At 49.7% G+C, this 24,950-nt stretch overlaps 1 protein-coding gene across 3 annotated transcripts in view; it reads left to right on the top strand.

The window, feature by feature from the left end:
- The window catches only part of KIF20B (kinesin family member 20B), a 2,369,321-nt gene that overhangs the window by 1,632,655 nt on the left and 711,716 nt on the right, over positions 1-24,950 (top strand). The gene's annotated exons all lie outside the window — the stretch shown is intronic.

Genomic DNA, 24,950 nt, shown 5'->3' with positions numbered 1-24,950 from the left:
ACTCAAGGTTTCAGGTAGAAAAATAGAAGTACATTTATTTTTAAACCATTTGTTATAAACGCAACACTTCTATTAAACTTCAATAAAACCACACGTTAAATATACTACAACTAACGAATTCACTTTGTACAGTAAGTTCCAAGGTAAGTACTCTGTGTTTGAATGGACCAGTGTTAGGCACAAAACATGTTACCACGAACACAATTGCGATCATTTTTTGACAGTTCGGTCTACTAAAGCATATCTGTGACATGAAATGCTACCGGGGCAGAAACACACTTAGCACCTGAGATACCCAGAGGGAGTTGGAGGCAAAAAATCACAGGCAATATTTTGGTTAGGCAGACAGAATCGAGAAACACTGAGAGACAGGAGTTCAAAAGTCAAAGGGCCAGAGCCAGGATCGAAAGACGCCGGGGCCTGTTGCCGAAGATCAGTCCGACAGTTCACGATTCAACGTAACCAAAAGTACTTCGATATTGTCAAGGTTCGGAAGCAAAAGTTATAAGGAGGAGGGAAGACAAGGGCGAGCCTTGGAAATGAAGAAAAAGGGATTCACCCAGTTTCCTCAGCAGAACACAGTACCTTGTTCCAATGGTGCAGCTGTTCCTGTTGGTTTCCCGCAGACCTACGATTCCTGGAGCTTCGTTGTGAAGGAGGACGTCTGAAGGGGGGGTCTGCACCACAGAGGGATGAAGCCGGCAGCAGCGACAAAAAGGTGTGCTCCTTAAAAACAGGAGAGGCTCTTCAGGTGACTATCCGGACCACTACAGCAGCGTGCAGCAATTTCGACCAAGGAAGAGGATTCTCTGGCTGTAGAAGATGAGCTGGTTATCCCCACCAAGCTCAAGGGAAGAAGACTCCGGACTGGATCTTCTCTAAGTCGTTGAAGGGAAGATAGCTCAGGGCTGAAGCAGGGCTTCACCGGGATGAGGTAGTTGCATCAGCCGCCGTTCTCTCCGCTTCTCTTCGGTTCCTTGTAGTTCCAGTGGCGACTCTCTGACTTCTAGCCCAAGAGACCTGCCTTTTATGCGAAAAACCCCCCATTCACACATACTGGCTGTCATTCACCCAGCAGGGGGGTTGTCCAGCCCGGACAACTACCCTGGCCAATCATGACAAAGTGTGACTTGGGTTTCCTAGGATACCCTGTGCAGGGGGTGACTACACCCCTCCCTCACATTCAGCCCACCTAGACACCCAGGTGCCTTGAGGAGGGCTTCTGAGCAGAAGCCCGCCAACATACAGTGAACAAAGAAGGCGAACCTAGTTGGCCGCGCAAAGTAAAACACAAGAAGGACTTTAACAAAAAGAAATGGTGAATAAACCCAACCGGAGCCAAAAGAAAGACGATTTGGTCAAGCAGGTTTATGTTCGAGGTTAATATAATAGCCAAGAACAGTACCACATTTATCTAATATAATCGTGGTAGAAAAGTTAGGGTAGATACCACTGCCACCAGCCAAGTCTAAATGTTAAGAGCGAAACAATGCTCTAGGAGGTACAGATAAAAAGGGATACGAATTAACCCTTTCCAGTACTCCATGGAAGATGGGGTGTACTGGATCTATGGTAGATTGACTAAGTAAAGTTAATGGTAACTTTACTCTTTTCTGGGGGACGGTAGTCGCCTCAGAAATGGAGTCGAGGGAAGTCTCAGACAACCCTGTGCCACGGCACAGAAGGTGCTGTGTGACGCACAAAAAGAAGGGGCTACTGAAGTGGTGTACTTCAGTGTCCACAATCACAAAAACAGATAGAAACACATAGCAAAACACAGGTAAGAGTGGGGGAAAAGCTCTCTCTTACCAAGTGGAAAAAAATAAACTCCAGAAGTCCAGCAAAGCTGCTGAGGGACTCACTAGGTGAGGGAAATTAGCCATAGATGAGAATTTTCCCTAACATGCTCCCTGTCTTTTTAACACTTGTCTTGCCCCGCTTGCACACCGCATTTCTTCCTTTTCCCCCAACTTCCAGTGTTACGCAGATGACGCACAACTCCTTTTTCAAACTTCCCTCAACCCTCTCCTTATCTCCTCCCTCATTCCTGACTGCCTATCTGCTATCCAGTCCTGGTGACACTTTCAATGATCTCTGCCTCAACGTCAGCAAGACAGAGATCCTTCCTATTGGGACTCCTGCTCCCTCTTTCTTCCCCTCACTCTGGTCATCTTCTATGGGCTCTCCCCCTTCTCCTTCATCTGTGGCCAGAAACCTGGGAGTCCTCTTCGACTCCTCTTTCCTTTCTCCCTCGCACTCTGGACCTTGCCAAGAAGGCCCACTTTCAACACTACCTCCTCAAAGGAACTCTTAATTTTCTCACTTTCCCCCAGAAGCCCAATGTCTCTGGAGCTCTGGTCCTCTCTAGGCTAGACTACTGCAATAGCCTCTTCCTTAATCTCCCCGCTTCCTCTCTGCAACCCCTCCAGCAGATCCAGAATAGGGCTGCAAGACTTATCCTTGACCTCAAGCACAGGGACTGCATCTCTACAGCCCTAAAAACTCTCCACTGGCTCCGGGTTGCTGCAAGGATCAAATTCAAATCCCTCTGCATAATCAATAAAGCTGTCTGGGATTGGGGACCGCGCTCTCCTCAACTCGCTCTCACTATCCTCCCGATTTATATGTTCCTCTGGCACCAACTCTAAACAGCGAGCTGGTGGATGGTCTCTTTCCTCGGCAGGCTCCCTCTTAGTCTTTAGTCGGATCTCCTCAAATTCAGAAAGATCTTCCAGACTTTCCTTTTCACCTCCTCCTTCCCTTTATCCCTCCTCTGCTAAACCCCACAGTTGCTGAGATCGGTGGCTTGGGCCCTTGTGTCCTCTTGGGCCCTGGCCTCCCACACCCAATCGCCTTCAGCCTCGACCTGCTCCCAGCACTTGCCTCAGCACCCACTGGCCTATGACCCCTCAGGCTTGCACTTAGTTATTGACCGCTGACCACTCACTTAGGCACTTACAGCTGCTCACTTCCTAGCGCTTCCCTCCTAGTACACCTTGCACTTATCCCCCAACCCCTCGTCCCTTCTCTCTCTCTGCACTTGCACGTTATGAATGCTCACAACGACTAGTAGGTCTGCCTCTATCTTTCATTGTTATATTTGACTTTAATTCCCATGTTCCTTCCCTCTTGCCCTGTGGGCGCTTTGAAACACAATTTACTTATTGAATAACCGCCTTACAAATGCACAATAAATAAATACAGTACATTCATGCCTGTTGGTGGCATGTTTTCGACTTGGTTCTGGGAGAGGGATCTGAATCCTTTTCTTTGCTCCACCCCCTCTGTTTTGGATTTTCTACTGTCTTTGACTTGTGCGAGTCTGCAGGTTGGCACCGTGAAGGGCTATCTTGCTGCCATTTTGGTCTTCAAGAAAACCCCATAGCAGGGCTCCTTTTTCACGATCCCCATGTTTGTCCAAATACTGAGGGTGCAATTCCTGAGGGGTCTTAGTAATCCGTTTTCCCCATGCCGGTTTGTTCCGGCGTGGGATTTGAATTTAGTGTTGACCTTTGTAATGGGTGCTTAGTTTGATACCCTTCATTCCTGTTCTTTAAGATTGCTCACCCTCAGGTGGTTTACGTGGTAGTCCGCCACCCTCCACCCCTAGTCCTTCCAAGGCAAAAAAAACTATTCTATCGACTGGACCCATTGATGTCCAGATTTTCGCTGGTTCTGCTGGTGCCCTTGCTGGCAGCACTGTGACTAAACCGAGGAATGCTTTGATCTGGCTGTTAAGGTGGTGCTTGAGTGTCTCAGGGCACGCTCTAGCAGTGGATTAGCTGTCACGTCAGCTCTGCAAAGAATCTTGGTTTTGCACATTTGCCAAGCAACTACGGGCGCTTCCAATGCACACGTTTGCTAAACATTACTGCTTCAATTCTATGTCTGGTTAGGATGCTCACTTTGGCAGGGCGGTCCTTACGAGTTTTCTGGTTTACGTGGTGTCCTTGCTATCCTCCCTGCTCCAGGTCTACGTACTGCTTTGGGAGCCTATCAAAGATGAGGAATCTCTGGGAGGATAGGATCCATTAAAAGAAATAATTACTTGCCCCTATGGTAATGTTCTTTCTAATGGATGTTCCTCCCATGTATTCCTCATTGCCTTTCTTACCTGCCCCTCTTGGCAGATAGCTAGTACACCTTGGTTCTGCTGTGCATCAGCATCAAAGTGCTAGGGGAAAAGATTGGAATTAAGGTCATGAGGCTCGGCACCTCTATATAAACTGGCCCGGATGTCATATCTGGTGTGGATGCAGGGATGCGCTGTTGCCCATGGTGGCAGAAAAGTTTCAGAGCAGCTGCGCTGGGAGATATTAAAGATGAGGATTCCATGGGATGAACATCCATCAGAAAGAACGTTAGAGAGGCAAGTAATTTGTTTTTCTATTTCAGCCATCCCTTCTGCCTATCCTTTATCCTGATCTGATCTTCCTGTCCTGTGTTGGGATGGAAATGAGTATTTCGAGGGCATTGGGTCCTCTGACGTATTCCCTATCTATGACAGGAATCACCACAGCTGTGCTGCTCCGGAAACTTTTCTGCATCGATAAGCTGTCCTCGAGGGCCTCCGTCGAGCCGACGTCACCGGATGTTATAAGTAGGACGCACAAAGCCCATAGCCTCAGTTCCGTTTTTTCCGCGAACGTGTTTGCTTCGGAGATCTCGGTGCACCTCGGTTCTACTGAATCCTGTTCTTTCGGTTCTTCGAACCTGTTCGTTTGTATATTGAAGATGTCGTCTTCGGCTTCTTCCACCCCGCGGTCGGGTTTTAAGAAGTGTTGGGTGTGCGGGACCAAGATGTCGTTGAAGGACACGCACAACGCTTGCCTCTGGTTCCTCGGGGAGGACCACGATACGGATGACTGTGTCAACTGCCAGTGGCTTACATCGAAGGCCTTGCGGGAGCGTAAGAAGAAGCTGTCAGTGGGTAAGGTGGCCAAGCCCCGGAAGTGGCGATCCACTGGACTTTCGACGGACGATTCGAGGGCCGACTCTCCACATCGTTGTCGTGAGTCCGGGGGGGGTCTCAGTCCATGAGTCAATCTTGCCATTCCTCTGCCTCTTTCAGGCACTCACGGAAGCGCCGTCACATGTCGCCTTCCCCGTCCTCATCCGTGGACTCCGCCCGTCGGCAGGTTGCGTGTCCCAACAAGCATTCCATTCTTGAGGAATGGGATTCCCTCCGAAAGGAGATGATGGCGATTTTTCAATCGCAGGGCTACGGTCTGTCTGCACCGTCTAAGGACGTCGGCCGTGACCGTGCTAGAGACCCCGCTCGTCCGGCTTCGGGCTCGAGTGGTCGTCGCGACCACCGGGCGCCTTTGAGGTCCCGGTTGGACAAAGATGGTCGCTCTAGACATGCCCGTTCCAGGTCCCGGTCCTCGACGCCCTCGAGACCGCGTGAGCCTGTGAAGTCTTTGAGGAAGACATCAACGCCTGCGGCGCCGAGGTCGAGGGACTCTCTCGAGGCTCCACCTCCGAGGAAGTCCTCGACGCCATCGGCGCCCCGGCCGTCGAAAGACTCGCTCGGGGCTCTGCCCTTGAGGCCTGTGTCAACGCCGTCGAAGTTGTCGGCACCTCGCTCGACGCCGATTCCGTCAACGCCCTCAATGCCTTTGGAGGCTGCTTTGTCGGAGGTACCCCTTGGCACGGTGGAACCCCCCAGAAAGGCTCTGGCCAAGGCTATGCATGTTTTTGTCCCTTTTTCTGTGCCCTCTTTCCGACCTCTGGATTTTATTTCTAGGGGGATGAGGGATCTGAGGAGGGTTTGGTGCCTGAGGAGGTTCCTGACGAGATTTTGTCTGGTCACAGCCAGATTGAAGACCTGTGTCAGTTACTGCACGACGCCAGTGGTCTGGACACCTCTCCAGAGGTGGAGTTCTGTTGGCCTGAGCCTGGCACCCATGCCGAGACCCGGTACCGGCGCCTTATGTCGAGGGTCACGGACTACTTGGGGTGGTCGGCGCCACCTGTGGATTTTCTGCAGGATGACCTGACGGACATCCTCGACCAAGGTCCTCCAACTGACCCCGTACTGCCATTCCATATGGCTTTGCAAAGAAGGGTGGCTGCGGCTTGGACTGCTCCGGAGAGTCTCCTGGCAGTGAGCAAGTCTTTGCCGCGAAAATACCATCCAGCCAGTAGTGACCCCTGCTACTTCACCGCGCACCCCACTCCGTAGAGTTTGCTGGTGCGGGCGGCCCTAGCAAAGCAGGCGTCATACCCTACCATCCCTCCTGATAGGGACGACAAGCATTTTGCTGGCTGGGCGAAGAAAGTGTTTTCTTCGGGGGGTATGGCTTTACAGGCAGCCAACTCCGTGTGTGCCTTGTCACGTTTCACGCACACTCTGTGGAACTGTATTTCATTGGCGGCTGAAGGGGGGGGGGAACGGGATGGTTTTTTTTGCTATTGTACAGGATGGCAAGCATGCCATGTGTGAGTCCTTTCGGTCAGGTCTGGACATGGCAGATTGTGTCAGCCGGTCCATGGCGGCGAGCATCGAAATACGCAGGTTTGCGTGGTTACGGAAGTCGGGGTTTGCTCCTGATGTGCAGGCCCGGCTCCTCAACATGCCCTTTGATGGTGAACATCTTTTTGGCAGCAAGGCTGACGAGAGCCTTGAGAGGTTGCAGACCTCCAAAGCTGCAGCAAAGTCGTTGGGAGCTGCAGTTCGCCAACTTCCGCCTTTTTGTCCTAGGGGACAGCAATGGAGGGGAGGTTCCTTTCGATAGTACTCGTCCTTTAGTAAATCGAGAGGAGCTGCTAGTCAAAGGGGCAACTGTGGAAGTGCCAGAGGTTAAAAACGGGGTATTCGAGGTGCCAAGGCCGCTCGGGCAGTTGCCTCTTTGCCCTCGGGCACTGCCACTTCAGCTCAGTCATGAGGCCATGTCCCATGGTTCGACGGTTGGGGGAAGGCTGGTGCAGCATCTTGTAGAGTGGCCTGCCATTACTTCAGATTTGTGGGTTCTGGAGATATTAGCCCACGGCTACTGTCTTCCTTTCCGGCAGAGGCCTCACGACAATCCACCAGGGAATCTCTCTTTGAAGAGTCCGGATCCGCTCCTTTGAACAAGCTCCTCAGGAAGGACAAGTTCAAGATGGTTACTCTTTCTCAAGTCCTCCAGATCCTTCAACTTCAGGACTGGTTGGTGTCTCTCGACCTCAAGGACGCTTATTTTCATGTGCCGATCCATCCAAAGCACAAGAAGTACCTGAGGTTCGAGGTTGGCGACTCGCACTTTCAGTTTCGGGTCCTGCCGTTCGGATTGACCTCCGCCCCGAGGGTCTTAACCAAGCTCATGGTGGTGGTGGCAGCGTATCTCAGGAAAGGGGGATTCAAGTCTACCCCTAGCTGGACGATTGGTTGATCAGGGCGCGCTCTCCCGAGTAAGTCCTGGATCATCTGTCCGTCACCTGCCACTCCCTTCACAAGCTGGGCTTCTCCCTCAACTTAAAGCAGTCCCACTTGACGCCAACCCAGCGGCTCCAGTACATCGGAGCAGTGCTCAACACATCCCTGGGGCAGTTTTTCCTCCCCAGGTGAGGGCTCATCACATTCAGCAGATGGTGCACAAATTTCAACACGCCCAGAGTCTCCCGGCATTAAGAGTTCTTGAGGTTGCTCGGCCTCATGGCATCATGCATTCTTCTGGTGCCGGAGGCCAGGTTGCGGATGAGATCTCTGCAGTGGGCCCTCAAGATGTAATGGTCGCAGTCCTCTGGCAGGATGTCGGACCCCTTTCAGGTGCCACCCTTGGTCACCCAGGACCTTCTGTGGTGGGCCATTGAAGGCAATCTGATGAAGGGGGCTCCGATTTGGCTACCCTGGCCGGAGGTGAAGATCGTGACGGACGCATCCCTCACGGGTTGGGGAGCTCATGCCAACGAGTTGAAAGTCAGCGGTCGTTGGTCTCCGTCGGAGTCCAGACTCCATATCAATCTGTTGGAGCTGCGGGCCATCAGGCTTGCCCTGAAGGCCTTTCTGCTGACTGTGCGAGTAAAGAAGGTCCTGATTCTGATGGACAACACAGTGGCCATGCACTACCTCAACAAAAAGGGTGGGAGGGCAGGGTAATTTCCTCTGTGCAGATAGGCGATGCAGCTCGGGTTCTGGGCCATCCAGCAGGAAGTTTCGATCTCGGCAGTTCATCTGGCCGGAGACGAAAACAAGACGGCGAACGCTCTGAGCAGGCAGAGCGCAATCTCTCACGAGTGGGACCTGGCTCAGGAGATTCTCCTGGAGATCTTCGCCCTTTGGGGGACCCCTCATGTGGATCTCTTCACCTCCAGTGTCAACCGGAAGTGTGAAAGGTTTTGCTCGCAGGAATTTCCTCCAAAAGGAGCCTTAGGAGACGCGTTTGTGGTGGAGTGGTCCTTCCCACTGCTGTACGCGTTTCCTCCAGTCCTCGTCATCCCGCAAGTGCTGTGGAGGGTACGGAGGTTCGGTTCCCGGATGATCCTCATTGCTCCGGCTTGGGCTCGGAGGATGTGCTTCCCAAACCTTCTAGACTTGTCCATCTGCCCTCCACGTCGTCTTCCCTACCGAGATGACCTGCTCTCACGGGAGGGAGGTCAGGTTCTCCATCCAGAGGTCAGATCCCTCAACCTTCACGCTTGGCTTCTGAAAGGTTGAGGTATAAGGATTGGGACCTCCCTGAAGACGTGATGGAGGTATTGCATTCGGCCAGACGGCTGGCAACAAAGTCCCTGTACCGTTGCCGTTGGAGAAAGTTCTGCGACTGGTGCAGGGTTAAGAATGTGGATCCTTTTTCATGTGACATTCCTGTGGTTCTGGCTTTTTTGCTTTCGTTGGCACACAGGGGCCTGCAAGTGGGTACTGTTAAAGGTTACCTGGCGGCTCTGTCTATTTAAGTGCTCGTCTGAGGAGTGTTCCTATTTCAAAATTACTTTAATTTCTCAGTTTCTCAAAGGACTCACTAATGTGTTTCCGCCGTCACCTTTCCAGGTGCCTAGTTGGGATTTGAACCTTGTTCTGAAATTCCTTATGGGTGCTCCGTTTGAGCCTTTACATTCTTGTCCTTTGAGGCTGTTAACCCCTAAAACTGTGTTTTTAGTTGCGGTCACTTCCGCTTGCAGAGTGAGTGAGTTGCAGGCACTTTCTGTTAAGCCATCCTTCACTGTGTTTCATAAGGACACGGTTGTCCTTACAGTTCTTCCTTCCCTTCTTCCGAAGGTGGTGTCGGAATTTCGTTTAAGCCAGAAGGTTATTCTTCCAGCATTATATCCTCCTCCACATCCTATTAAGGAAGAGGAGAGGCTCCATAGTTTGGATCCTAGGAGAGGTTTAAGTTTCAACATTTCTCGCAGTCCCGGGTCAGAGAGGACGATCAGCTCTTTATTGGTTACGCTGGAAGGCTTTTGGGACAAGCTGTTACTAAGCAGACTTTGTCTAGATGGATTATCTTGGCAATTTCTGAATGTTACCGCCTGGCGGGTAAGGACTGTCCGGTAGGCTTACGGGCCCATTCTACTAGGGGTATGGCTGCTTCTGCTGCCCTGCAGAGGTTGTTCCTATTCGGAACATCTGTGAAGCAGCCACATGGGCTTCGGTCCATACTTTTGTACGACACTACTCTCTAGATTCTATCCAAGGGCAGGAACTGGCCTTTGGCAAGGCGGTCCTTTACTCTGCAATTTTATTGGGCATTCTAAATTTGTATATTCTAAATTCTTTTTCCCTCCTCCATACGTTGGCACTGCTTTGGGAGTCTGTCATAGATATGGAATACGTTGGAGGACCCAATCCCCTCGAAGAACAAGTTACCCTCTTACCTGGTAACGTTCTTTCGATGGGAATGTCCGACGATATCGCTCACTCCCTACCTGCCCCGCTACAGAATTTCTTATGTGATTGCAGCTTACGTTTCGGCAAGGCTTTCTGTGGTCATTCTGGCAGTGGTTTGGTGCCATACGTTCTGGGAAAAAACTACAACTGAGGCTAGGGGTGTCGTGCGTCCTACTTATAACATCCGGTGACGTCGTCTCGACGGAGGCCCCCCCAGGACAGCGTACCGATATCGACGCAGACGCCGAAAATTTTCTGAAGCAGCACAGCTGTGGTGATTACTGTCATAGATATGGAATAAGTCGTCGGACCATCCAATCGAAAGAATGTTACCAGGTAAGAGAGTAACTTGTTCATCCCACCCCCCAAGGCGCTGTCAGGTGAGGCGAACTCCATACGAGGTGATGTAATGTGCAAGCGGGGAGAAAACTGCCCCATAAAACACAATGTAGAAGCAATGTAGCGCCAAATAGTAGGTGCGCAGCACTAGAAAACACATAGAACGGAACTCCATTTTGTAGTAGGCCAAAAAGCACAGGCTTGTATAATCCAGCTGCACCCACCAGACTCCATGAACCCAGTTCGCTAGGAATCCGCACAGCCAGTTCTCATGGAAGTTCCTGTCCCTCCTTGTCCCTTCATTTTTGCAAACCTTTAGTATCCTTCCCAGGAATGCGCCTGCAAGAGCGTGAGACAAACCCCAGGTGATGCAGCACGTAATCGATCTCCACTAAACTGTCGATAGGCCTCAAACCCCCACCCAGTCAGCCCAAAGCTGAGCCCACACCAATGACTCCACCCCCACACACTGCTGCGTTCCCTGATAAGAAAGCGACCCTCCTGTTGTAACACAAACCACGCGTCCATAAAAGATCCAAGCATGCACAACTGTATTTCTTTCAGCATTAAACACAGCCTTTGTAACACGAGGTACAGGTAGGGATGAATTAAAGATCAAACCCAGGGTGGTGTCCTTGAGTGCGGGAAGTGCAGTATCAATGAAGCACTGAATGTGTGGGTCAGTCTGACGGTATTTTATCCTCCCTTCCCCTTGGTACCATTTCCCCTGCTGCCCAAGTGCATGCCACAGTGATGGAATAGGGATTTTAGCATTTTAATTTAGATGTGACTTTTTAGTATACTAGTAGCCTGACCTTCACCCAAGACTGAGATGAGCTCAGCTGACCCATGTGGATCCTGATCGATGGCAACAGAACTTACCAATTGTAGCCTGACATCCTCTATGGAGCAGGCCCATCTATACTGCCTATCCAATCAGTAACATCAGTTTGTAGCGTATACGATGAAGCCTAAAGATTCAGGGTGATTGAGGGTGCGGCTGCCTCCTACAGATTTTCTCCCCAGGGTGGAGACGGTGTCCCAGTCAAACCTGCATGTGTCTCCGAGGAGATCCCCATGAATATACACCAGATCTAATGACTATCGCCTGCCTGAAGATTACTATTTGGATCATGAGGGAGGCTGTGGCGCCATATCCTTGTAGGGATCACCACAAAGGGAGCCGGCGCTACCTCTTGGTCCATGTTTCACCCCAGAGACTGTACCTGTGATCCCAGTCATGCCTGTCATGATGCCTAACCCCAGGCATCCGGACCAAGTCCATCAGCCCCGGGAGCAGGCATCTAGACATTTAGTAAAACCTCAGCAGCCCCGGCTAGGGGCTATCTGGGTTCAGTCCTGGCGCCTTAGGCGCCAGGCTCATAGTAGGAATCAGTCCTGGCGCCTAAGGCGCCAGGATTACTTGCCTCAGGCAGACCATGCTGCAAATGACTCCAATCCAACATGAAGCCTGAAAGGAACTATTTTTCTACAGGGACTATTTTTTACTCGGGTGTGGTTCTAGGGACTTCTTACCTGGGACTACTTTTGAGGCTATTTAAACCACACCCAACCAGCAACACACCTTTTGCGTTATTCTGCATCCAGCAGCGTAACTCTCACCGTGCCTGCAACCTGCATCCAGTCTTCTGCCACGCCCGCCTCGAATCCAGAGCTCCTAAAACAAAGAGGAAAGAAAGGGACAAGGTTAGAAAACAAACTCATTTCTATTCCACACCTGAATCTGGATCCATCTTGTCTCCGGACCTGTAAAGAACATAATTTCTGCATGCGCCGCACCTCCAGCTGCAGCGCCGCGCCATACTCGCCAGCGCTGCCTCCATCATTTCTTCGCCGAACTTCGGCACCTAGGAGACGAAAGAAAACCACAAGGTGAGCCGAGGGAACCAACACATATAATTCTTAACACCATAGACTTACCTGATTTACCACCGGAGGCATCCTTTTGTGACTCTCCATATTTTCACGTGCCGCATCTGTAAAGAGAGACAAAACAACATGTTTTTCCTCGTGCAACATTTACCGGACAGAGCTGGGTAATACAGACTCTTACCTGAGCGCCACCAGCTGCCACAAGAGCATCTTTTCACGAGCTAGCTACAAGACAAGAAAGGAAGGGGGGAACAAGAGTGAACATCGAACATATTGAACTCTATGAACTTAATACTTACTGGTCCTCACCAGGAACCTCAGAGTCAATACTCTCCGGAACTCTCCCGAGCCTTCAAACCAGTGAAGTAACTGGAATCGACGCGCCCCTGCAAATCCACGCAGGATGGAGAGCTCATCTTTCAAGAATATAAGGTGAGATTGCTGTGAGGGCATTTCGGAGGTGATTAGTTGGGGAGGACTGTGGGGGTGCCATCACTTGAATCCACAATTGGCTAATCCACTTGCAGGAGAATATTTCTACGGGTTAAGCAGACAAGATTAGGAGGGCAGATCCAGTCAGTCATCGCTGCACTACGCATCACGTGGGTGGAGACCGCAGCTGTCCGGGTCCGACCGACACCCCTGTGGGAGCCAGGTGAGCGTAACAATGCCCCAGCCAGCTCCCAGGGACATGTCTTTGGTCATCTTGATGGGCCACCACACCTTGGTGCCAGAGATTCAGCAGAGGCTACCAGCTGCCCAGATTCCTGGGACAGTCAGTAGCCCTCCGAGACCGCCAGTGAGGAGTCCTCCTAGGACGATCCCGACGATATCAAGGTGCTCAAGGCAGTAACCTAGCCCATAAAGGCCGAAACGCTGCCACCAGAGACTGTTGGCCCTGGTGAGGGAGGTGCCCACACATACTGACATGGACACGGCATCGACCCATATGGACCAGTACAATGATTATGTTCTAGCTGATGGTGAGTCTCTGGACACAGATGAGCCCGGCAGGGCCACGCCGCCTGATGAGGTGTGCTCCTTTCATAGCATGCTGTCAAGGGCCTCTGCCCTGTTCAACTTGGTCCCGAAAGAAAAGAAGGAATGGTTTCTTTTTCAGCGCCGGGTGTCTTCACGGAAGATGGTCATAACAATTCTGCTGCTGGATAATGTTTAGGAGGAAGGGTTGGAGCTGTTGAAGACACTGATTACAGCCCCACCCAAAAGAGAGACTGGAGAAGAAATATACAGTGCTGGACTCGGCCCCCAGGTGCCTGAGATTGCAGCCTTCCCCAGACTCTGTGGCCGCCGCCAGGAAACGCTCGGCGAACCGGTCATCCTCGTCCATGGTGTCTGCTGACCAGGCGGGGAAGAAGCGGGAGGCACTGGGGAATTGCATCACTGCAGTATCCACCATCAATGCCGCTGACACTCTGGCCATCTTGTCTGGGTGTGATCGGGAACTCTGGTACAAGCTTGGTACAAGCTTGGGCCGATCCTGGTCTTCATGCCAGAGGACAAGAAGGTGGATGCCCTGGCCCTATTTCAAGAGGGAAAAGTGGCCCCGGAACATGCCATCATGGTGGCACTGGATATTGCAGACTCTGGCTTCTGCCAGATTGGTAACGGAGTATCTTGCACCGCCAAGGTTGGCTGAAGGCTACAGACTTCAGGGCGGACGTCCAGTCTAAGGTGGTGGATGAGTCGCTCCAATCAATTAAGACCGACACAGTCCCTGGGGACACTGAGGCATAGAAGATTGTCCTTTCATTCCTCAAGAGGGAAATCCAGCAGATCCTCCAAGGGATACTCTGCACCCTATTGCAATTGCTCCTGCTCTACCACCCAGGAGACCTAGGAGGGCGCTCACAAGCCTTCGGCAGTGGAGGGCAGTGTCGTCCACAAGACGCAGACGCTGAAGCAGGCCCAAACCGACCGGGAATCCTGGCCCCCACTTTCGTTCCCCAGTGGGCAGCCGGCTAGCGAACTTTGTCAACAAGTGTAAGACCATCACCACAGACAAATGGGTGCTGGATGTTCTTAATTGGGGGCACACCTTGGAATTCCAGCTCAGGTGTCCTTGCATTCCTCCTGTGGCCCGTCAAGAACTGCACATGACCCAGCTGCTGCAGGAGGTTCGAGTCATGCAAAAAAAGGGCGCGATGGAGCCCGTCCCCCAGCGCCTCCGGAGCTCTGGAGTGTACTCCAGATACTTTCTGGTACCGAAGTCAGTAGGGTGTCGGACAATCCTGGACTTGAGACACCTTCTTCAGCAAGTACTTGAAATCCCTGAAGTTCAGGATGGTCATGTTGCAGTACATGCTCAGCCAGCTGGAGGAAGGGTATTTCCGGGCAACCTTGATTCTGGATGACGCCTACTTTCATGTCCCCATTCACACAAAACATCGGAAGTTCCTACAGTTTGTGGTCCAGGGACAGCGCTATCCGTTCAAGGCCCTGCCCTTCGTCCTGAAGTCAGCGCCGAGAGTCTTCACGAAATCTTTGGCTCTGGCAACAGCACTTCTACACCTCAAAGGGATTCATGTATACCCTTATCTAGACGCTGGCTGATCCTCTAGCAATCCAGCACATCACAGACTATTCGTCTTCTGACAGATCTCAGATTCTCCATCAACTATCCGAAGTCCTGCATGGAGCCATCGCAGAACGCTCTGTTCCTGGGTGCCAGCCTCAACACGGTCACCTGCTTGGTGACACCCTCAGAGGAGGGGGGTAACAGCCATCCTTGGGAAAGTGCAGTGCCTGTTGTCGGCACAGAACGCAACAGTAAGAGCCATCAAGTCGTTGTTGGGCCTGATGTCCCCCTGCATCCACCTCGTCCAGCAGTGCAGACTTACGATGAGACCTCTTCAGGAGTCTGGATGCATGGTGGCTGCAGATCACAGGCACTTGGACGGACAAGGTTGTTCTCAACCAGGTGTTCCGAGAAGCTCTTGTATGGTGGGGGGCTCTTTTTAAGATACCTCCCTTCAAGGCCACGGTTGCCTCCCTGGAAGGGTGAAGGGGCCCACACCGGACCGTCCTGCTGAAGGGGCCTCTGGCTCCGGAAAGAAAAGGACCTCCACATCAACGTCCTGGAGCTCCCGGCAGTCTTCTGGGCCCTCATGTGGTTCCTACCTCAGCTAAGGGGGACAGTGGGGCGCATCTTCACAGACACCACCACCATGTTCTATATCCTGAAGCAGGGTGGGGCATGCTTTCACAGAGGCCCAGGCCCTGTGGCACTGGGCTGTCCTTCAGGGCATGTTCCTCGTGCCCTTTCACCTGGCAGGCATCAAGAACACCATTGCAGACTCGCTCAGCAGTCAGCTGCTGTCTTGCCACGAATGGGTGCTTCAGCAAGTGCAAGTATTTTGTCTCTTCAGCAAGTGGGGTCGGTTCCAAATCGACCTCATTACGATGATGACCAACTAAAGTGTCAGAGGTTCGCCAGCAGGTTCCCTCAGCTGGGGAGCTTGTGGATGCCTTTTCGTTCCCATGGGAGGTGCTCTCCCTGTACGCCTTCCCCAAATTCCGCTCCTGCTACGTGTGCAAGACACTGATATTGTCATTGCAGGATGATGCTCATTGCGCCGGCCTGGTCCTGGCAGATCTGTTGCCTGAACCTACTCCGTCCATCAGTGTCTCTGTCCATCTGGCTACCTCCACTTCCAGACCTTCCCTGAGTAGACAGAACAATACTGCACCACGACCAAGAGTCGCTGAGCCTCACGGCCTGGCTCCTGTAGGCATAGAGTTTGGACATTATGCTCTCCTAGTGGAATGTAAGAAGATTCTGGTCAAGGCCAGGGTGTCCTCTACGTTGTGATGCTATGGTCACTAGTGTAAGCGCTTTACAGTGTGGTGCAGGTCTCGGAGGATTACATTGCTGCGAGTCACAGCTCTGCAGCTCCTTCCGTATCCGCTTTCCCTGGCCACGTCTGGCCTGGCTCACGCCTCGATTAAGGTGCAACTGGCTGCCATATTCCATTACAACAGGCTGCCTGGTAAGCCATATCTGGTCGCACAGGCCTGGCAAGGAGTTCCTCAAAGGCCTCTTCAGGACTTTTCCTCCAGTGAAGGCTCCTGCTCTGACTTGGAGCTAGATTTTGTGTTGACTAATCTCATTGGGTCACCTTTTCAACCGATGCATCAGGCCCATTTGAAGTTTCTCTCGTGGAAGACTGCTTTTTTGGTGGCCATCCCCTCGGCCAGGCAGGTCGGGGATATCCAGACCCCCTCTTGCAAGCAGCTGTACTTGTCTTTTTTTTGTCTTTTCACTCTACGAGGGTGCAGCTGCGGACCCACCCAACCTTTATGACGAAGGTTCCTTCAGTATTCCATCTCAATGAGCCTTTGGTTCTGCAGTCATACTTGCCGAATCATTCGATGCCGGCAGAAAGGACATTGCATTCACTGGACGTTGCCCGTGTCTTGAAGTTTTATGTTGCACGCACAAAGGACTTTCGGAAGGAATCTCAACTCTTTGTGACTTATGGACCTGTGAAACATGGTCATGCCCTGGCTAAGGCTTCCATATCCAGGTGGCTCTCCGGCTCCATCATGCACTCTCATTGTCTGCTAAAAGACCTCTTCCAGGCCGGCTGAGACCTCACTCCACCAGAGCCATCGCTGCGACAGCAGCGTTTCTCTCTGGTGTTCCCCTGCTTGACATCTGCAGGGCTGCTACGTGGAGGTTCACGCGCACATTCACGAGATTCAACTGCGTCGACAAGGATTTCAGGGAGGAGTCCCAGGTCGGCCAAGTGGTGCTACGCAACCTATTTGTTTGAGGCGAGTCTGTTCCAGGGGTAAGTGTATTGCTTCTGTTGAGCCTTGCCACCTCCCGTGGTTGTGTATATGTACTGCTATTTAATCGTATTAATGAGTATGTGAATCCATGACAGAACCCATGCTGGAGAAGGAACAAGTTACATTCCTGTAACTCCTGTTCTCCAGCATCGGTCTGGCATGAATTCACATGCAAACCCTCCCTCTTTCCCCTATGTGGCTCTTCTTGGTTCATGCTGCCACTTTACATGCTCTACCAAATCTGAAGATGGCCACCAGGGGTGGAGCTTAAGGAGACGGCTGTCATTGGACGGAGGAAGTATGACTCAAAGGACAGCGGTTGGTTATAGCGTAAAATACAGTTTTCAGGCTAAAGCAACAGTTTTTTTCTTTTACTGAGGATTCCCAGCCTGACAAATGGGAATATTAATGAGCATTTGAATCATGCCAGACCCATGCTGGAGAACAGGAGTTGCAGGTTAGTAACGTGTTCCTTTTCCTATCTGGAGCCTACCTGTCTGGCCTTACAATTAGTGGTCATTGGAAAGATCAAAGGCAGCTTTTCACAAATCTTCTGGGATTGAGCACCTTCAACCACACCCTGGCTATTTTCCTTCGGATCATATGGAAATTTCATGCAGGTGCTCAGAAGCAATACATTAAGTCAAAAAGAGGGGCTGCATGGGATCTTCTACTTTTTACAGCAAGTCTATGGAAGTCTGGTTCTGGGCTTGGATATAATGTTGCCAGATGTTCTGTGCAAGCAGTAAGCGACTTGCCGCATGTGGGATTTCAGTCGAAAAGTTAGTCTTTTTGACAGGTCTTCCTCCGGTCAATCTTTTTCCTTTAATAAAATACACAAATGTCCTGATCGGCTCCAGGAAATTGTTGGTGGATGTTCTTGGTCTGTTTTGGCACTTTAAACTTTCTTCAGCATATCAGCTGTCGCTTTGGTTTTTCCTGACCCCTCTTTGGCAAGTAAGGTTCCCTTTTACCCTACCTCTCCTTTTTTCTTTTAGAACTCTTATTCTTGGGTTCGTAGTGGTCTGTGTAAAAAAGCTGCCATTTTTAGAGGCACCTGTCCTCTGTTGCTTTTTTGGTATAGTACTACCGCCTCTTGTTAAGAGGGATAGGGCTTGGGGGGAGGGCTCAGGCGTTGCTGGGGGGTGGGGGGCTGAGGGCACGGTAGCCCAGGTCTTTTGGTTGTAACCCTGAATAGAAGCTCAGGAGCTGCAACCAAAAGGCTAGCTATCCAAGAGTCACGAAAGTGTCCGGACCCAGCAACACCCTGGGGGGAGGGGGGGTGGCAGTTGGGGGTTCTGTTTCGTATTTTCACTTGGTGGATTTTCCACTTTTACAATGTGATCCAAGGCAGGCTGGTAGTTGTATAATTTTGATATTTTTCATGCTGCACGAAAGTGCACCATTATTTTAACCAAAGTAACAGTTTCACAATTTTACATGGCTGAAATTGCTTCAACTGTTTAAGCCCTATTTCTGCGAGCTACTGACTTTTGTTGGTCATCTTCCCCGCTCTCTGAGTTTTTTTAATGGCCATACCAAGGTCATGCTAATTTGCGGGCTTGGTCCAGTGCCCAGGAAAGGCAGCAGAGTGCTAGAAACTGGTGAGGGCTGGTTTAGGGTGCAGACACCCTAATCCACATTCTGCCCCGATGTCATGAGTATCTCCCAGCTGGTTATCCAACTGCTCAGTTTGAAAGGAGCATGTTTCCTGATAAGTGGGCGAGGGGAGACGGAGTGTCAACCTATTCCCAGCCTTTTCAGTAGGCTTTGTGTAGCCCTTCTTCAACCGACCACTAGAAAATGAAGTCTGAAGCGTGATAGTCTGTAAAAGGAATGCCGGATGCTGCTGCGGCGAGTACTGCCAACACTCATAAGGCAAAGCTCTGGCCTGATTCAAAAGTTGGTTAACTGCAGTGTTTTTGCTCTCCCTTGATCTTGTGAGAAAAACCAGTTCACCATCCTGCACCTTATTGCATATACTCATGAAGCTTGTAGAAACAGTGGGACTGCTGCTAGCCTGCATCCCATGGAATGGGGATTCCTTTGTGCCTACACCATTTTGTAGCCTTCTGTGCTGTTCTAAATGTGTGAGCTTTTTGAGGGATGTTGATGATGTGCCTCTGTTGCTGCTCCTCTCCACTTGGTAGAGGAGCCTTGCTTGAACTGCAGACATTTGTCCAACACCTGCAGTCCCTTGTTGGGTCACCAAGACTCTTTACAGGTGCTACATCATCCTGGTCCACTCCCACCCATCATGATACTGAAGCAGGGAACCCTCATCTGAAGAAAAAATGAAAAAAGTAGGTCCGGCGCACACCCTAGTTCCCAGTCAAAAAGTAGCACCTGAAAAGGTTACAGCCTCCCTGAAGAATGTTCGAGACCGGAACGTACTAGGAGGAGAAAAATAGAAGAATTGGAACTGCAACACATGGGATTCAACCCTGTTATTACTGCATCATGGGATTCAACCCTGTTACTACTGCATGTTTGGATTTAACCCAGTTACTATTTGCATTAAGAATTTTTGACTGGGAACTAGGATGCATGCCTGACCTACTTTTTTCATTTTCTCATCTGAAGAAAAGCTGGAAGTCCACCATGATGGTATCCTGAACTGTGAGGTTGGGATTGGTGAATGAATTCCTGGGATTGTCAGTCCTTGCTGCCAGAAAAACCCACCTCTTCACTTATAGCCCCTGGCCCACAAAAATGTTTTGCCCGCAATCCCCCCACCCCTTCCAGCTTGACCTCTCCCAGACCATCGAATACAGTAGGGTGCAGAGACAGCCTTAGCAGACACCCTTGCCCTACCTTTGGTGCAGCAATCCTGTCAGGGGTCCCCCTAGACTCTGGGAATTGATGTTTGCCCTCTTCTACTTCCCAGAACCAGTTAGTAACCTACAGAGCCTCACACTATAATTCTGCTTGTCTATTGACTTTACCCATAATACCCTGTGGGGAGAACATTTGTATTGATGGATACTGCTAGATCTAAAATACCTGGCTCTGGATGTACTACTTAAATCCTTTATCGAGCGTGGATTGGTTTGTCTTCAATAATCTAAAATTTCAGATGTTATGAAGTTACTCCCCACCTCGCTTTGGAATAACTGGAACTACTTTCTGTTACATAGTTTGGTTGGTGTCAAATTTAAATACATGTTTGTATGTGAATAGTACTTCACTTGCAGTTGACTTTGTTTAATTGCAGTTCATTTCTTGAATACCAATGCATCTTGTCCATATACCTTCTGTGGACAGTCCTTCATTTGATTTCCCATGCAAGTGATCTGTACCATAACAATATAAGGGGGACGGTGGGTGCACAGCCTATTCAAATAGAAGTGTATGCAATTCAAAGTGAAAGCCTTTTATATAGCATTCAATTCATGCTTCAGGTGCAGCTGGTTAATATCCTAGACCCTTGGGATAAACAAATCATATGAGAAAAGAGACCTATTGACTTATTGGGTAACCCAGATGCACTCAGGTTTCTTAAAAGATACAGTCCAAATGTAAATAATGGTCATATGGAATCAAATCAACACAAAGCATATTAAATGTCTATCATTCCACTAACAAAAATTGTAATATTCACATAGCCATCTCATCACATTGCTAGACATACCTCCTGCCTAGTAATAACTATTACAGAGGTGTTTCATGAAGAGATGACAAAAGTGAAAGTTATATTTATGTAAAAATATTGCTCATTATTTGAAAGCAAAGCTAACGGTATGTGATCAATTTAGAAAATCAAATCTCTCAATCCTCCGTTGTCCCGACGTGTTTCGGATAGGCCAATCTACTCTACTTCAGGGGCCACACAGCTGTCATTAATAGAAAATCTTTCAATTTAGAAGAAACTACAAAAAAAACAACAATGCACACATTTAAATTCTCCATATAAAACAATGTCATTAAAACATGAAATGCCCTCGGTGAACATAGCGCTAACCTCACAAAGATCCATGTCTTCAGGCATAGATACCTACAGCCAAAAGAATACAATCAATCTCCCGCCTCTCTGTCTCCAGACAATGTTCAAGATAAATATTACAAAGGGACATCATAGTCCTGTGCTTACCCTGCTCCTGTGTAGCTACCGTCCGCGTAAACCAAAACCTCCAGCTGACTCCTCCTCAAAAGCTTGGACCACCTGCATGATACAGACCTCAGTAAGAACCCCAGTCAAGGTACCGGTTCAAACCCAAAATATATATATAGCCTACACATAAGGGCCCCCAGCTCAAAAATCTGCTTTTGCCATTGGTCTGAACGAGAGCGCTGTGTCTTGGCTTCTTCTCGTGTATACGCATGGCCTGAAATGAATGCAAGTGGTGTAAGTAATGGCTTCACTTGCTTGTATTTTATTGAACCAAAGTTAAATTGTACATTTAATATATTAGTTTAATAGGCTAGGAGAAAACAGGTTTTGTGGAAGGACACTGGGTTGAATCAAAATGCCTCTGCAAACTTTGAGGTTAGTGCTTGTTTTTTGAGGGATTAATGGATTGAACGACACTGGGACATGCAACTTACTGAAGAGGTGACTTTGAAGGGTTGAGGCCTATACCTTCACTCCCATGTTTTCTTTTGCCCCTAGTAGTCTTCACTCTCTCTCTTCCCGACTGCATTGTACATGCCTAATAGTTCACTTGTAATCTGTCTCTCTGTGGTCTCCCTCCATTCTGCATTTGAGATCATGCTTGAAATGTAGTGGCAGAAAATTAGGCTGGAAAAAACAACAGGGTAAATTGAAAGCTCAAAGAGCCGTAGTGGCAACTGCCTTCCCAAACCGTAGGGAGATACTGATGCACAGGGGACGGTTTACTGGGGAAAAGGTTTGTCAACTTGCCAATAAGGGCAAGACAGAACAGCTAATGGGATTGCTTAAACAGTGGTCCTGTTCTCTTGGACACAGGGTAGAGAGCTGGTCTGGTGCTCTATTGAGACACACAACCCCACCGGTGGGGAGCCGGGGGGTGTAGGGAGGTGTCGTGTGGGATATCTAGCCCCAAGCCATGTTCGGCGTGCTACCTTACTGCAGGGCAGTCTGGCTTGGTTTGTTTTGTTGGTCACCAACAGCCTGACAGATGAAAGGGGGCGGGGGAGGGGGGGGAACAGGATGGGAGTGGAGCAACCAGCACTATTATGTGAAAGAGTGCGAGAGGGGGATTAAATCTCGTATTCTTGAATCTAGACAGCTAGAAATGACAAGTGCAAAAATGGAGGCATCGGGATTGTCATGTAGTTTTATTCACCCTGATGACTCGAAAGTTCCTTGCAAATGGGTGGTTGCCCGGAGAGTGGATTAGGTGATACCAAATTTTCACTAAAAATGCACTATTCCACTAGTTATGGGATGTGCTGGAAAAGCCCATGCTTTCTGGGTTTTTTTCAATTTCGTGCAGTAACCCCTGTTGGTCTTGGGGGTATCATAAAATGTTATGGTGAAGCCACAACAGGTGAGGTCGACCGGTTTCGATGGTTCGTGAGTGATTACCAACCATCTTCTTCAGGACAAGATCGATCTTCATGTGCTATTGAATAGTATCTGTCCTCTTAGTATGGCAGCAGTGACAGACTTCATGGGGATCCTGGAATAGGAGACACAAGAAACACATTGCAGAGAGGGCATGAGTTAACCTCTAACTGCAATGTTGCAACAGTGGTGCATCCAGAACACAGCTTAAGAAACTGTTACAAGGCAAGTGAATGCTATCAGAAACGAGGGGTGCTCGCCAATTGAGAGCAAAAAACCACTGCAATGGTGGCTAGAACATAGACAAATAAACCCCAAGGGGGGAAGGGAGGGAACGTGGCAAGAAGACCTGTGCACGTGATGGGGGAGGGGAGGGGAAGGAGGGAGGACAGGGAGGGAGCCATGGGATGTGCAGGGGGAAAGGAAGGAGCCTACCTGGGAAGGGTTGCTGGGCTGTCCAGGAGGTCCGCTGGGAGCAAAAAATGGGCTCTCTCCAGTGGCGTGCCTGTGGGGGAAGCAGAGCAGTGAGGGGCTGGATATGCCTGAGAATGAGCGGCGGCGCTAAAAGTTCAGTTGGAATACATCTTTCGGGCGGGCCGGGAGTTTGACCTCCAAGGTATGGTATGGATTTGCGGTTCCACTGAATTGGTCACAGGAGACCCTCCAGTTCGCCAGAGTTCATTCCCACCCCAAGGCTGCTGATTTCTCAAAGTTAATGGCAAATCCTGCGACCTCCCCAGATCTGTGCAGTTCTTTGAGGGAAGCTAATAGCGAGGGTCAGATTTCTGTGATGAACAGCAGCACATCGTCCGCATAAAGCGAGACCTTATGCTGCGAAGCGCCCACTGGGAGTCCCTTGATTTTTGGGTCCTTTCGGATTCGTTGGGCAAATGGCTCCATTATTAAAGCAAATAAAAGGGGGGACAGGGGAAGACCCTGTCTGGTGCCACAGGACAGAGGAATGTGGCCCGACATGTTATGGTTAACCTGGAGCAAAGTCTTGGGGGAGCGGTAATTGGCTAAGACCATGTTAAGGAAGCTGGGACCAAAGCGAAAGGCTTCTAATGTGAGTCGTAGGAATGACCAATCTACTTTATCGAAGGCCTTGGAGGCATCCAGGGCCAACATATGGGAATCCTGGGTAGCTATGTCTATCAAATCAAGGGCCCTTCGGATATTGTCCCTGGTTCATCTATTTTGTATAAATCCCGTCTGGTCTGTGTCGATTATTTTAGGAAGGATCGCTGCCAAACGGTTAGCCAGTATTTTTGAGCATATATTAGCATTGATGTTTAATAAAGAGATGGGTCTGTATGAACCGTTATCTCTCGGGTCTTTACCAGGTTTGAGCGATAGGACAGTTATTGATCCTGCATAGAAGGGGTGACAGAGCCCGAAGTACCAAAGGAATTAAAAAGAGCTGTCAGCGGGGCAGTTAGTTGTGGGCGAAACAGTTTGTAAAACTGTAAAACCTAGCTTGCGTCGAATATAGATAGAAATGTGACTGTTAGCATGCACCACACTCAGGATTCTGAACCCTAGCTTGCGTTGCATCTCGACAGAAATGTGACTGTTAGCATGTACCGCACCTAGATGGAATCTCACAATTGCAAGGACAGCAATGCCAACTAACCAAGCAACTAACAATTCCATCCCTCTGCATACACCTCTCAAACTATAACCAAACACAACCACAAGCCTAAAACGCAGCAATCCGTACAACCTTCACAACAATGCAACAACAAAACAAACCACACATAGACTTGCACAACAGCACACGACTACGGACCATAAAACAGCCCAAGCCCAGCCAACGGACCCACCGGACTGAGGCTGCCAACAGCGCAACACTGCTCTCTTGCACTTTTCCAGCTTATTCCCACTAACCCACCCCCTCTCCTCCCCTTTTTCAGAGCCGCCAGAGCGCCAGGGGACCACTTTGTACAAATGTCCTTTAACGTTAACATGTAGTGACATACTATTTGCATGGTGCATTAATTCATTTCCTGGGCATGTGAGGGTGCACATCACCCATCTTAATGATACTGTGCATATAAGAAATGATGTGGTGTTTATGGATAATTAGTGGCAGAGCTTGGCACTTGATGGAATCAATTATACACGAGGCTACATATATGGTACCTTATACCATGCAGAAAATGCATGGAATGCCATTACTTGGAATTTGAGGCTGCACTTTGCATATTGTATCCCAGGTGTATGATGGAAAAGGTTTGACTTGGCACCACACATCCAATTACACTAATGTAAGCTTCTTTATGTGCAAGAGGTTTAAAGAGACTAGGCACCAGACTTGTTGAACTAAATGGAATAAAGTCAGAGGAATAGCCAACTAAAACCCTGCACACTGTACTAGGGAACAAAGAACCCTTTATTTCAACTTTGTACCGCAGAAAGACTTGCATCATAATTTCGAGTTTGTAAAGGCAATTTTCATCAATCAAATTTTCATTTGAAAGTTCATAACTAACAAACTGAAAGGGAACCAATGAGTTCTCAATTTGTTTTGATCCATACATGGATCATTAGGAGGACAGGGAACCTGCCCCCATGGTGTTGTACACTTCTATGCCGCTGACTTAAATG

Source organism: Ambystoma mexicanum, chromosome 8 (genome assembly GCF_040938575.1).
Source record: "Ambystoma mexicanum isolate Mex_15411 chromosome 8, UKY_AmexF1_1, whole genome shotgun sequence".
NCBI lineage: Eukaryota > Metazoa > Chordata > Amphibia > Caudata > Ambystomatidae > Ambystoma > Ambystoma mexicanum.
Note: the sequence above shows the minus strand (reverse complement) of the source record. Positions and strands in the feature narration are given on the sequence as shown.